The sequence below is a fragment of the Osmia lignaria genome, unplaced genomic scaffold, assembly GCF_051020975.1.
Source record: "Osmia lignaria lignaria isolate PbOS001 unplaced genomic scaffold, iyOsmLign1 scaffold0001, whole genome shotgun sequence".
Classification (NCBI taxonomy): domain Eukaryota; kingdom Metazoa; phylum Arthropoda; class Insecta; order Hymenoptera; family Megachilidae; genus Osmia; species Osmia lignaria.
Genome location: NW_027478158.1, coordinates 6501113 through 6517286, shown reverse-complemented (window position 1 = coordinate 6517286; position 16174 = coordinate 6501113).

Below are 16174 nucleotides of genomic sequence, written 5' to 3'. Positions count from 1 at the left end.
TCTCGAAATATGTCCGTCAGGCCCCTCCCTTTGAACTAAATCTGCAAATATCTCGGAAACGAAGCGAGCTATGGCAAAATGTTAAGAGACCTTTTTTGTAGAGAATTAAGTTTCCTACTTTTTATCTTCTATCATATTTTTTGATCAGATGCGTAGTTCTCGAGATATATCAAGATATTTAAAAGTTCCGAAGCCGCACCAACATAATAGAGATACAGAAACACCGTGGCCCCTTTCTTTGAGATAACTCTGCACTATTGCGAGCTGCAAATGCCACTTCCAGCTTAGCTGTGCAGAAGAAGAACAACAAGAAGAAGAAATATCTCGAAATATGTCCGTCAGGCCCCGTCCCTTGAGATATATCTGCAAATATCTCGGAAACGACCCGAGCTATAGCAAAATGTTAAGAGACCTCTTTTGTAGAGAATTAAGTTTCCTACGTTTTATGTTCTATGATATTTTTTGATCAGATGCGTAGTTCTCGAGATATATCAAGATATTTAAAAGTTCCGAAGCCGCACCAACATAATAGAGATACAGAAACACCGTGGCCCCTTTCTTTGAGATAACTCTGCACTATTGCGAGCTGCAAATGCCACTTCCAGCTTAGCTGTGCAGAAGAAGAACAACAAGAAGAAGAAATATCTCGAAATATGTCCGTCAGGCCCCTTCCCTTGAGATAAATCTGCAAATATCTCGGAAACGAAGCGAGCTATGGCTCAATGTTAAGAGATCTTTTTTGTAGAGAATTAAGTTTCCTACTTTTTATGTTCTATGATATTTTTTGATCAGATGCGTAGTTCTCGAGATATATCAAGATATTTAAAAGTTCCGAAGCCGCACCAACATAATAGAGATACAGAAACACCGTGGCCCCTTTCTTTGAGATAACTCTGCACTATTGCGAGCTGGAAATGCCACTTCCAGTTTAGCTGTGCAGAAGAAGAACAACAAGAAGAACAAATATCTCGAAATATGTCCGTCAGGCCCCTTCCCTTGAGATAAATCTGCAAATATCTCGGAAACGAAGCGAGCTATGGCAAAATGTTAAGAGACCTTTTTTGTAGAGAATTAAGTTTCCTACTTTTTATGTTCTATGATATTTTTTGATCAGAAGCGTAGTTTTCGAGATATATCGAGATATTTAAAAGTTCCGAAGCCGCACCAACATAATAGAGGTACAGAAACACCGTGGCCCCTTTCTTTGAGATAACTCTGCACTAGTGCGAGCTGCAAATGCCACTTCCAGCTTAGCTGTGCAGAAGAAGAACAACAAGAAGAAGAAATATCTCGAAATATGTCCGTCAGGCCCCTTCCCTTGAGATAAATCTGCAAATATCTCGGAAACGAAGCGAGCTATGGCAAAATGTTAAGAGACCTTTCTTGTAGAGAATTATGTTTCCTATAATTTATGTTCTATGATATTTTTTGATCAGAAGCGTAGTTTTCGAGATATATCGAGATATTTAAAAGTTCCGAAGCCGCACCAACATAATAGAGATACAGAAACACCGTGGCCCCTTTCTTTGAGATAACTCTGCACTATTGCGAACTGCAAATGCCACTTCCAGCTTAGCTGTGCAGAAGAAGAACAACAAGAAGAAGAAATATCTCGAAATATGTCTGTCAGGCCCCTTCCCTTGAGATAAATCTGCAAATATCTCGGAAACGAAGCGAGCTATGGCAAAATGTTAAGATACCTTTTTTGTAGAGAATTAAGTTTCCTACTTTTCATGTTCTATGATATTTTTTGATCAGAAGCGTAGTTTTCGAGATATATCGAGATATTTAAAAGTTCCGAAGCCGCACCAACATAATAGAGATACAGAAACACCGTGGCCCCTTTCTTTGAGATAACTCTGCACTATTGCGAACTGCAAATGCCACTTCCAGTTTAGCTGTGCAGAAGAAGAACAACAAGAAGAAGAAATATCTCGAAATATGTCCGTCAGGCCCCTTCCCTTGAGATAAATCTGCAAATATCTCGGAAACGAAGCGAGCTAAGGCAAAATGTTAAGAGACCTTTTTTGTAGAGAATTAAGTTTCCTACTTTTTAGGTTGTATGATATTTTTTGATCAGATGCGTAGTTCTCGAGATATATCAAGATATTTAAAAGTTCCAAAGCCGCACCAACATAATAGAGATACAGAAACACCGTGGCCCCTTTCTTTTATATAACTCTGCACTATTGCGAGCTGGAAATGCCACTTCCAGTTTAGCTGTGCAGAAGAAGAACAACAAGAAGAAGAAATATCTCGAAATATGTCCGTCAGGCCCCTTCCGTTGAGATAAATCTGCAAATATCTCGGAAACGAAGCGAGCTATGGCAAAATGTTAAGAGACCTTTTTTGTAGAGAATTATGTTTCCTACAATTTACGTTCTATGATATTTTTTGATCAGAAGCGTAGTTTTCGAGATATATCGAGATATTTAAAAGATCCGAAGCCGCACCAACATAATAGAGATACAGAAACACCGTGGCCCCTTTCTTTGAGGTAACTCTGTACTATTGCGAGCTGCAAATGCCACTTCCAGCTTAGCTGTGCAGAAGAAGAACAACAAGAAGAAGAAATATTTCGAAATATGTCCGTCAGGCCCCTTCCCTTGAGATAAATCTGCAAATATCTCGGAAACGAAGCGAGCTACGGCAAGATGTTGAGAGACCGTTTTTGTAGGAAATTAAGTTTCCTACTATTTATGTTCTATGATATTTTTTGGTCAGATGCGTAGTTTTCGAGATATATCGAGATATTTAAAAGTTCCGAAGCCGCACCAGCATAATAAAGATACAGAAACACCGTTGATCCTTTCTTTGAGATAACTCTGCCCTATTCCGGGCTGGAAATGCCACTTCCAGCTTAGCTGTGCTGAAGAGGAACAACAAGAAGAAGAAATATCTCGAAATATGTCCGTCAGGCCCCTCCCTTTGAACTAAATCTGCAAATATCTCGGAAACGAAGCGAGCTATGGCTCAATGTTAAGAGATCTTTTTTGTAGAGAATTAAGTTTCCTACTTTTTATGTTCTATGATATTTTTTGATCAGATGCGTAGTTCTCGAGATATATCAAGATATTTAAAAGTTCCGAAGCCGCACCAACATAATAGAGATACAGAAACACCGTGGCCCCTTTCTTTGAGATAACTCTGCACTATTGCGAGCTGGAAATGCCACTTCCAGTTTAGCTGTGCAGAAGAAGAACAACAAGAAGAACAAATATCTCGAAATATGTCCGTCAGGCCCCTTCCCTTGAGATAAATCTGCAAATATCTCGGAAACGAAGCGAGCTATGGCAAAATGTTAAGAGACCTTTTTTGTAGAGAATTAAGTTTCCTACTTTTTATGTTCTATGATATTTTTTGATCAGAAGCGTAGTTTTCGAGATATATCGAGATATTTAAAAGTTCCGAAGCCGCACCAACATAATAGAGGTACAGAAACACCGTGGCCCCTTTCTTTGAGATAACTCTGCACTAGTGCGAGCTGCAAATGCCACTTCCAGCTTAGCTGTGCAGAAGAAGAACAACAAGAAGAAGAAATATCTCGAAATATGTCCGTCAGGCCCCTTCCCTTGAGATAAATCTGCAAATATCTCGGAAACGAAGCGAGCTATGGCAAAATGTTAAGAGACCTTTCTTGTAGAGAATTATGTTTCCTATAATTTATGTTCTATGATATTTTTTGATCAGAAGCGTAGTTTTCGAGATATATCGAGATATTTAAAAGTTCCGAAGCCGCACCAACATAATAGAGATACAGAAACACCGTGGCCCCTTTCTTTGAGATAACTCTGCACTATTGCGAACTGCAAATGCCACTTCCAGCTTAGCTGTGCAGAAGAAGAACAACAAGAAGAAGAAATATCTCGAAATATGTCTGTCAGGCCCCTTCCCTTGAGATAAATCTGCAAATATCTCGGAAACGAAGCGAGCTATGGCAAAATGTTAAGATACCTTTTTTGTAGAGAATTAAGTTTCCTACTTTTCATGTTCTATGATATTTTTTGATCAGAAGCGTAGTTTTCGAGATATATCGAGATATTTAAAAGTTCCGAAGCCGCACCAACATAATAGAGATACAGAAACACCGTGGCCCCTTTCTTTGAGATAACTCTGCACTATTGCGAACTGCAAATGCCACTTCCAGTTTAGCTGTGCAGAAGAAGAACAACAAGAAGAAGAAATATCTCGAAATATGTCCGTCAGGCCCCTTCCCTTGAGATAAATCTGCAAATATCTCGGAAACGAAGCGAGCTAAGGCAAAATGTTAAGAGACCTTTTTTGTAGAGAATTAAGTTTCCTACTTTTTAGGTTGTATGATATTTTTTGATCAGATGCGTAGTTCTCGAGATATATCAAGATATTTAAAAGTTCCAAAGCCGCACCAACATAATAGAGATACAGAAACACCGTGGCCCCTTTCTTTTATATAACTCTGCACTATTGCGAGCTGGAAATGCCACTGCCAGTTTAGCTGTGCAGAAGAAGAACAACAAGAAGAAGAAATATCTCGAAATATGTCCGTCAGGCCCCTTCCGTTGAGATAAATCTGCAAATATCTCGGAAACGAAGCGAGCTATGGCAAAATGTTAAGAGACCTTTTTTGTAGAGAATTATGTTTCCTACAATTTACGTTCTATGATATTTTTTGATCAGAAGCGTAGTTTTCGAGATATATCGAGATATTTAAAAGATCCGAAGCCGCACCAACATAATAGAGATACAGAAACACCGTGGCCCCTTTCTTTGAGGTAACTCTGTACTATTGCGAGCTGCAAATGCCACTTCCAGCTTAGCTGTGCAGAAGAAGAACAACAAGAAGAAGAAATATCTCAAAATATGTCCGTCAGGCCGCTTCCCTTGAGATAAATCTGCAAATATCTCGGAAACGAAGCGAGCTATGGCAAAATGTTGAGATACCTTTTTTGTAGAGAATTAAGTTTCCTACTTTTTATGTTCTATGATATTTTTTGATCAGATGCGTAGTTCTCGAGATATATCAAGATATTTAAAAGTTCCGAAGCTGCACCAACATAATAGAGGTACAGAAACACCGTGGCCTCTTTCTCTGAGATAACTCTGCACTATTGTGAGCTGCAAATGCCACTTCCAGCTTAGCTGTGCAGAAGAAGAACAACAAGAAGAAGAAATATCTCGAAATATGTCCGTCAGGCACCTTCCCTTGAGATATATCTGCAAATATCTCGGAAACGAAGCGAGCTATTGCAAAATGTTAAGAGACCTTTTTTGTAGAGAATTAAGTTTCCTACTTTTTATGTTCTATGATATTTTTTGATCAGGTGCGTAGTTCTCGAGATATATCGAGATATTTAAAAGATCCGAAGCCGCACCAACATAATAGAGATACAGAAACACCGTGGCCCCTTTCTTTGAGGTAACTCTGTACTATTGCGAGCTGCAAATGCCACTTCCAGCTTAGCTGTGCAGAAGAAGAACAACAAGAAGAAGAAATATCTCAAAATATGTCCGTCAGGCCCCTTCCCTTGAGATAAATCTGCAAATATCTCGGAAACGAAGCGAGCTATGGCAAAATGTTGAGACACCTTTTTTGTAGAGAATTAAGTTTCCTACTTTTTATGTTCTATGATATTTTTTGATCAGATGCGTAGTTCTCGAGATATATCAAGATATTTAAAAGTTCCGGAGCTGCACCAACATAATAGAGGTACAGAAACACCGTGGCCTCTTTCTCTGAGATAACTCTGCACTATTGTGAGCTGCAAATGCCACTTCCAGCTTAGCTGTGCAGAAGAAGAACAACAAGAAGAAGAAATATCTCGAAATATGTCCGTCAGGCCCCTTCCCTTGAGATAAATCTGCAAATATCTCGGAAACGAAGCGAGCTATGGCAAAATGTTAAGAGACCTTTTTTGTAGAGAATTAAGTTTCCTACAATTTACGTTCTATGATATTTTTTGATCAGAAGCGTAGTTTTCGAGATATATCGAGATATTTAAAAGATCCGAAGCCGCACCAACATAATAGAGATACAGAAACACCGTGGCCCCTTTCTTTGAGGTAACTCTGTACTATTGCGAGCTGCAAATGCCACTTCCAGCTTAGCTGTGCAGAAGACGAACAACAAGAAGAAGAAATATCTCAAAATATGTCCGTCAGGCCCCTTCCCTTGAGATAAATCTGCAAATATCTCGGAAACGAAGCGAGCTATGGCAAAATGTTAAGAGACCTTTTTTGTAGAGAATTAAGTTTCCTACTTTTTATGTTCTATGATATTTTTTGGTCAGATGCGTAGTTCTCGAGATATATCAAGATATTTAAAAGTTCCGAAGCTGCACCAACATAACAGAGGTACAGAAACACCGTGGCCTCTTTCTTTGAGATAACTCTGCACTATTGCGAGCTGCAAATGCCACTTCCAGCTTAGCTGTGCAGAAGAAGAACAACAAGAAGAAGAAATATCTCGAAATATGTCCGTCAGGCCCCATCCCTTGAGATAAATCTGCAAATATCTCGGAAACGAAGCGAGCTATGGCAAAATGTTAAGAGACCTTTTTTGTAGAGAATTATGTTTCCTACAATTTACGTTCTCTGATATTTTTTGATCAGAAGCGTAGTTTTCGAGATATATCGAGATACTTAAAAGTTCCGAAGCCGCACCAACATAATAGAGATACAGAAACACCGTGGCCCCTTTCTTTGAGATAACTCTGCACTATTGCGCGCTGCAAATGCCACTTCCAGCTTAGCTGTGCAGAAGAAGAACAACAAGAAGAAGAAATATTTCGAAATATGTCCGTCAGGCCCCTTCCCTTGAGATAAATCTGCAAATATATCGGAAACGAAGCGAGCTACGGCAAAATGTTAAGAGACCCTTCTTGTAGAAAATTAGGTTTACTACTTTTTATGTTCTATGATATTTTTTGATCAGATGCGTAGTTCTCGAGATATATCAAGATATTTAAAAGTTCCGAAGCCGCACCAACATAATAGAGATACAGAAACACCGTGGCCCCTTTCTTTGTGATAACTCTGCACTATTGCGAGCTGGAAATGCCACTTCCAGTTTAGCTATGCAGAAGAAGAACAACAAGAAGAAGAAATATCTCGAAATATGTCCGTCAGGCCCCTTCCCTTGAGATAAATCTGCAAATATCTCGGAAACGAAGCGAGCTATGGCAAAATGTTAAGAGACCTTTTTTGTAGAGAATTATGTTTCCTACAATTTACGTTCTATGATGTTTTTTGATCAGAAGCGTAGTTTTCGAGATATATCGAGATATTTAAAAGATCCGAAGCCGCACCAACATAATAGAGATACCGAAACACCGTGGCCCCTTTCTTTGAGGTAACTCTGTACTATTGCGAGCTGCAAATGCCACTTCCAGCTTAGCTGTGCAGAAGAAGAACAACAAGAAGAAGAAATATCTCAAAATATGTCCGTCAGGCCGCTTCCCTTGAGATAAATCTGCAAATATCTCGGAAACGAAGCGAGCTATGGCAAAATGTTAACATACCTTTTTTGTAGAGAATTAAGTTTCCTACTCTTTTTGTTCTATGATATTTTTTGATCAGGTGCGTAGTTCTCGAGATATATCAAGATATTTAACAGTTCCGAAGCTGCACCAACATAATAGAGGTACAGAAACACCGTGGCCTCTTTCTTTGAGATAACTCTGCACTACTGCGAGCTGCAAATGTCACTTCCAGCTTAGCTGTGCAGGAGAAGAACAACAAGAAGAAAAAATATCTCGAAATATGTCCGTCAGGCCTCATCCCTTGAGATAAATCTGCAAATATCTCGGAAACCAAGCGAGCTATGGCAAAATGTTAAGAGACCTTTTTTGTAGAGAATTATGTTTCCTATAATTTATGTTCTATGATATTTTTTGATCAGAAGCGTAGTTTTCGAGATATATCGAGATATTTAAAAGTTCCGAAGCCGCACCAACATAATAGAGATACAGAAACACCGTGGCCCCTTTCTTTGAGATAACTCTGCACTATTGCGAACTGCAAATGCCACTTCCAGTTTAGCTGTGCAGAAGAAGAACAACAAGAAGAAGAAATATCTCGAAATATGTCCGTCAGGCCCCTTCCCTTGAGATAAATCTGCAAATATCTCGGAAACGAAGCGAGCTAAGGCAAAATGTTAAGAGACCTTTTTTGTAGAGAATTAAATTTCCTACTTTTTACGTTGTATGATATTTTTTGATCAGATGCGTAGTTCTCGAGATATATCAAGATATTTAAAAGTTCCAAAGCCGCACCAACATAATAGAGATACAGAAACACCGTGGCCCCTTTCTTTTATATAACTCTGCACTATTGCGAGCTGGAAATGCCACTTCCAGTTTAGCTGTGCAGAAGAAGAACAACGAGAAGAAGAAATATCTCGAAATATGTCCGTCAGGCCCCTTCCCTTGAGATAAATCTGCAAATATCTCGGAAACGAAGCGAGCTATGGCAAAATATTAAGAGACCTTTTTTGTAGAGAATTATGTTTCCTACAATTTACGTTCTATGATATTTTTTGATCAGAAGCGTAGTTTTCGAGATATATCGAGATATTTAAAAGATCCGAAGCCGCACCAACATAATAGAGATACAGAAACACCGTGGCCCCTTTCTTTGAGGTAACTCTGTACTATTGCGAGCTGCAAATGCCACTTCCAGCTTAGCTGTGCAGAAGAAGAACAACAAGAAGAAGAAATATCTCAAAATATGTCCGTCAGGCCGCTTCCCTTGAGATAAATCTGCAAATATCTCGGAAACGAAGCGAGCTATGGCAAAATGTTAAGATACCTTTTTTGTAGAGAATTAAGTTTCCTACTCTTTTTGTTCTATGATATTTTTTGATCAGGTGCGTAGTTCTCGAGATATATCAAGATATTTAACAGTTCCGAAGCTGCACCAACATAATAGAGGTACAGAAACACCGTGGCCTCTTTCTTTGAGATAACTCTGCACTACTGCGAGCTGCAAATGTCACTTCCAGCTTAGCTGTGCAGGAGAAGAACAACAAGAAGAAGAAATATCTCGAAATATGTCCGTCAGGCCTCATCCCTTGAGATAAATCTCCAAATATCTCGGAAACCAAGCGAGCTATGGCAAAATGTTAAGAGACCTTTTTTGTAGAGAATTATGTTTCCTATAATTTATGTTCTATGATATTTTTTGATCAGAAGCGTAGTTTTCGAGATATATCGAGATATTTAAAAGTTCCGAAGCCGCACCAACATAATAGAGATACAGAAACACCGTGGCCCCTTTCTTTGAGATAACTCTGCACTATTGCGAACTGCAAATGCCACTTCCAGCTTAGCTGTGCAGAAGAAGAACAAGAAGAAGAAGAAATATCTCGAAATAGGTCCGTCAGGCCCCTTCCCTTGAGATAAATCTGCAAATATCTCGGAAACGAAGCGAGCTATGGCAAAATGTTAAGAGACCTTTTTTGTAGAGAATTAAGTTTTCTACTTTTTATGTTCTATGATATTTTTTGATCAGATCCGTAGTTCTCGAGATATATCAAGATATTTAAAAGTTCCGAAGCCGCACCAACATAATAGAGATACAGAAACACCGTGGCCCCTTTCTTTGTGATAACTCTGCACTATTGCGAGCTGGAAATGCCACTTCCAGTTTAGCTGTGCAGAAGAAGAACAACAACAAGAAGAAATATCTCGAAATATGTCCGTCAGGCCCCTTCCCTTGAGATAAATCTGCAAATATCTCGGAAACGAAGCGAGCTATGGCAAAATGTTAAGAGACCTTTTTTGTAGAGAATTAGGTTTCCTACTTTTTATGTTCTATGATATTTTTTGGTCAGATGCGTAGTTCTCGAGATATATCAAGATATTTAAAAGTTCCGAAGCTGCACCAACATAATAGAGGTACAGAAACACCGTGGCCTCTTTCTCTGAGATAACTCTGCACTATTGTGAGCTGCAAATGCCACTTCCAGCTTAGCTGTGCAGAAGAAGAACAACAAGAAGAAGAAATATCTCGAAATATGTCCGTCAGGCACCTTCCCTTGAGATATATCTGCAAATATCTCGGAAACGAAGCGAGCTATTGCAAAATGTTAAGAGACCTTTTTTGTAGAGAATTAAGTTTCCTACTTTTTATGTTCTATGATATTTTTTGATCAGGTGCGTAGTTCTCGAGATATATCGAGATATTTAAAAGATCCGAAGCCGCACCAACATAATAGAGATACAGAAACACCGTGGCCCCTTTCTTTGAGGTAACTCTGTACTATTGCGAGCTGCAAATGCCACTTCCAGCTTAGCTGTGCAGAAGAAGAACAACAAGAAGAAGAAATATCTCAAAATATGTCCGTCAGGCCCCTTCCCTTGAGATAAATCTGCAAATATCTCGGAAACGAAGCGAGCTATGGCAAAATGTTGAGACACCTTTTTTGTAGAGAATTAAGTTTCCTACTTTTTATGTTCTATGATATTTTTTGATCAGATGCGTAGTTCTCGAGATATATCAAGATATTTAAAAGTTCCGGAGCTGCACCAACATAATAGAGGTACAGAAACACCGTGGCCTCTTTCTCTGAGATAACTCTGCACTATTGTGAGCTGCAAATGCCACTTCCAGCTTAGCTGTGCAGAAGAAGAACAACAAGAAGAAGAAATATCTCGAAATATGTCCGTCAGGCCCCTTCCCTTGAGATAAATCTGCAAATATCTCGGAAACGAAGCGAGCTATGGCAAAATGTTAAGAGACCTTTTTTGTAGAGAATTAAGTTTCCTACAATTTACGTTCTATGATATTTTTTGATCAGAAGCGTAGTTTTCGAGATATATCGAGATATTTAAAAGATCCGAAGCCGCACCAACATAATAGAGATACAGAAACACCGTGGCCCCTTTCTTTGAGGTAACTCTGTACTATTGCGAGCTGCAAATGCCACTTCCAGCTTAGCTGTGCAGAAGAAGAACAACAAGAAGAAGAAATATCTCAAAATATGTCCGTCAGGCCCCTTCCCTTGAGATAAATCTGCAAATATCTCGGAAACGAAGCGAGCTATGGCAAAATGTTGAGATACCTTTTTTGTAGAGAATTAAGTTTCCTACTTTTTATGTTCTATGATATTTTTTGATCAGATGCGTAGTTCTCGAGATATATCAAGATATTTAAAAGTTCCGAAGCTGCACCAACATAATAGAGGTACAGAAACACCGTGGCCTCTTTCTCTGAGATAACTCTGCACTATTGCGAGCTGCAAATGCCACTTCCAGCTTAGCTGTGCAGAAGAAGAACAACAAGAAGAAGAAATATCTCGAAATATGTCCGTCAGGCCCCTTCCCTTGAGATAAATCTGCAAATATCTCGGAAACGAAGCGAGCTATGGCAAAATGTTAAGAGACCTTTTTTGTAGAGAATTAAGTTTCCTACTTTTTATGTTCTATGATATTTTTTGGTCAGATGCGTAGTTCTCGAGATATATCAAGATATTTAAAAGTTCCGAAGCTGCACCAACATAACAGAGGTACAGAAACACCGTGGCCTCTTTCTTTGAGATAACTCTGCACTATTGCGAGCTGCAAATGCCACTTCCAGCTTAGCTGTGCAGAAGAAGAACAACAAGAAGAAGAAATATCTCGAAATATGTCCGTCAGGCCCCATCCCTTGAGATAAATCTGCAAATATCTCGGAAACGAAGCGAGCTATGGCAAAATGTTAAGAGACCTTTTTTGTAGAGAATTATGTTTCCTACAATTTACGTTCTCTGATATTTTTTGATCAGAAGCGTAGTTTTCGAGATATATCGAGATACTTAAAAGTTCCGAAGCCGCACCAACATAATAGAGATACAGAAACACCGTGGCCCCTTTCTTTGAGATAACTCTGCACTATTGCGCGCTGCAAATGCCACTTCCAGCTTAGCTGTGCAGAAGAAGAACAACAAGAAGAAGAAATATTTCGAAATATGTCCGTCAGGCCCCTTCCCTTGAGATAAATCTGCAAATATATCGGAAACGAAGCGAGCTACGGCAAAATGTTAAGAGACCCTTCTTGTAGAAAATTAGGTTTACTACTTTTTATGTTCTATGATATTTTTTGATCAGATGCGTAGTTCTCGAGATATATCAAGATATTTAAAAGTTCCGAAGCCGCACCAACATAATAGAGATACAGAAACACCGTGGCCCCTTTCTTTGTGATAACTCTGCACTATTGCGAGCTGGAAATGCCACTTCCAGTTTAGCTGTGCAGAAGAAGAACAACAAGAAGAAGAAATATCTCGAAATATGTCCGTCAGGCCCCTTCCCTTGAGATAAATCTGCAAATATCTCGGAAACGAAGCGAGCTATGGCAAAATGTTAAGAGACCTTTTTTGTAGAGAATTATGTTTCCTACAATTTACGTTCTATGATATTTTTTGATCAGAAGCGTAGTTTTCGAGATATATCGAGATATTTAAAAGATCCGAAGCCGCACCAACATAATAGAGATACCGAAACACCGTGGCCCCTTTCTTTGAGGTAACTCTGTACTATTGCGAGCTGCAAATGCCACTTCCAGCTTAGCTGTGCAGAAGAAGAACAACAAGAAGAAGAAATATCTCAAAATATGTCCGTCAGGCCGCTTCCCTTGAGATAAATCTGCAAATATCTCGGAAACGAAGCGAGCTATGGCAAAATGTTAACATACCTTTTTTGTAGAGAATTAAGTTTCCTACTCTTTTTGTTCTATGATATTTTTTGATCAGGTGCGTAGTTCTCGAGATATATCAAGATATTTAACAGTTCCGAAGCTGCACCAACATAATAGAGGTACAGAAACACCGTGGCCTCTTTCTTTGAGATAACTCTGCACTACTGCGAGCTGCAAATGTCACTTCCAGCTTAGCTGTGCAGGAGAAGAACAACAAGAAGAAAAAATATCTCGAAATATGTCCGTCAGGCCTCATCCCTTGAGATAAATCTGCAAATATCTCGGAAACCAAGCGAGCTATGGCAAAATGTTAAGAGACCTTTTTTGTAGAGAATTATGTTTCCTATAATTTATGTTCTATGATATTTTTTGATCAGAAGCGTAGTTTTCGAGATATATCGAGATATTTAAAAGTTCCGAAGCCGCACCAACATAATAGAGATACAGAAACACCGTGGCCCCTTTCTTTGAGATAACTCTGCACTATTGCGAACTGCAAATGCCACTTCCAGTTTAGCTGTGCAGAAGAAGAACAACAAGAAGAAGAAATATCTCGAAATATGTCCGTCAGGCCCCTTCCCTTGAGATAAATCTGCAAATATCTCGGAAACGAAGCGAGCTAAGGCAAAATGTTAAGAGACCTTTTTTGTAGAGAATTAAGTTTCCTACTTTTTACGTTGTATGATATTTTTTGATCAGATGCGTAGTTCTCGAGATATATCAAGATATTTAAAAGTTCCAAAGCCGCACCAACATAATAGAGATACAGAAACACCGTGGCCCCTTTCTTTTATATAACTCTGCACTATTGCGAGCTGGAAATGCCACTTCCAGTTTAGCTGTGCAGAAGAAGAACAACGAGAAGAAGAAATATCTCGAAATATGTCCGTCAGGCCCCTTCCCTTGAGATAAATCTGCAAATATCTCGGAAACGAAGCGAGCTATGGCAAAATATTAAGAGACCTTTTTTGTAGAGAATTATGTTTCCTACAATTTACGTTCTATGATATTTTTTGATCAGAAGCGTAGTTTTCGAGATATATCGAGATATTTAAAAGATCCGAAGCCGCACCAACATAATAGAGATACAGAAACACCGTGGCCCCTTTCTTTGAGGTAACTCTGCACTACTGCGAGCTGCAAATGTCACTTCCAGCTTAGCTGTGCAGGAGAAGAACAACAAGAAGAAGAAATATCTCGAAATATGTCCGTCAGGCCTCATCCCTTGAGATAAATCTGCAAATATCTCGGAAACCAAGCGAGCTATGGCAAAATGTTAAGAGACCTTTTTTGTAGAGAATTATGTTTCCTATAATTTATGTTCTATGATATTTTTTGATCAGAAGCGTAGTTTTCGAGATATATCGAGATATTTAAAAGTTCCGAAGCCGCACCAACATAATAGAGATACAGAAACACCGTGGCCCCTTTCTTTGAGATAACTCTGCACTATTGCGAACTGCAAATGCCACTTCCAGCTTAGCTGTGCAGAAGAAGAACAAGAAGAAGAAGAAATATCTCGAAATAGGTCCGTCAGGCCCCTTCCCTTGAGATAAATCTGCAAATATCTCGGAAACGAAGCGAGCTATGGCAAAATGTTAAGAGACCTTTTTTGTAGAGAATTAAGTTTCCTACTTTTTATGTTCTATGATATTTTTTGATCAGATGCGTAGTTCTCGAGATATATCAAGATATTTAAAAGTTCCGAAGCCGCACCAACATAATAGAGATACAGAAACACCGTGGCCCCTTTCTTTGTGATAACTCTGCACTATTGCGAGCTGGAAATGCCACTTCCAGTTTAGCTGTGCAGAAGAAGAACAACAACAAGAAGAAATATCTCGAAATATGTCCGTCAGGCCCCTTCCCTTGAGATAAATCTGCAAATATCTCGGAAACGAAGCGAGCTATGGCAAAATATTAAGAGAACTTTCTTGTAGAGAATTATGTTTCCTATAATTTATGTTCTATGATATTTTTTGATCAGATGCGTAGTTCTCGAGATATATCAAGATATTTAAAAGTTCCGAAGCTGCACCAACATAATAGAGGTACAGAAACACCGTGGCCTCTTTCTCTGAGATAACTCTGCACTATTGTGAGCTGCAAATGCCACTTCCAGCTTAGCTGTGCAGAAGAAGAACAACAAGAAGAAGAAATATCTCGAAATATGTCCGTCAGGCACCTTCCCTTGAGATATATCTGCAAATATCTCGGAAACGAAGCGAGCTATTGCAAAATGTTAAGAGACCTTTTTTGTAGAGAATTATGTTTCCTACAATTTATGTTCTATGATATTTTTTGATCAGGTGCGTAGTTCTCGAGATATATCGAGATATTTAAAAGATCCGAAGCCGCACCAACATAATAGAGATACAGAAACACCGTGGCCCCTTTCTTTGAGGTAACTCTGCACTATTGCGAGCTGCAAATGCCACTTCCAGCTTAGCTGTGCAGAAGAAGAACAACAAGAAGAAGAAATATCTCGAAATATGTCCGTCAGGCCCCTTCCCTTGAGATAAATCTGCAAATATATCGGAAACGAAGCGAGCTACGGCAAAATGTTAAGAGACCCTTCTTGTAGAAAATTAGGTTTACTACTTTTTATGTTCTATGATATTTTTTGATCAGATGCGTAGTTCTCGAGATATATCAAGATATTTAAAAGTTCCGAAGCCGCACCAACATAATAGAGATACAGAAACACCGTGGCCCCTTTCTTTGAGATAACTCTGCACTATTGCGCGCTGCAAATGCCACTTCCAGCTTAGGTGTGCAGAAGAAGAACAACAAGAAGAAGAAATATCTCGAAATATGTCCGTCAGGCCCCTACCCTTGAGATAAATCTGCAAATATCTCGGAAACGAAGCGAGCTACGGCAAAATGTTAAGAGACCTTTTATGTAGAGAATTATGTTTCCTACAATTTACGTTCTCTGATATTTTTTGATCAGAAGCGTAGTTTTCGAGATATATCGAGATATTTAAAAGTTCCGAAGCCGCACCAACATAATAGAGATACAGAAACACCGTGGCCCCTTTCTTTGAGGTAACTCTGTACTATTGCGAGCTGCAAATGTCACTTCCAGCTTAGCTGTGCAGGAGAAGAACAAGAAGAAGAAGAAATATCTCGAAATAGGTCGGTCAGGCCCCTTCCCTTGAGATAAATCTGCAAATATCTCGGAAACGAAGCAAGCTATGGGAAAATGTTAAGAGACCTTTCTTGTAGAGAATTATGTTTCCTATAATTTATGTTCTATGATATTTTTTGATCAGAAGCGTAGTTCTCGAGATATATCAAGATATTTAACAGTTCCGAAGCTGCACCAACATAATAGAGGTACAGAAACACCGTGGCCTCTTTCTTTGAGACAACTCTGCACTACTGCGAGCTGCAAATGTCACTTCCAGCTTAGCTGTGCAGGAGAAGAACAACAAGAAGAAAAAATATCTCGAAATATGTCCGTCAGGCCTCATCCCTTGAGATAAATCTGCAAATATCTCGGAAACCAAGCGAGCTATGG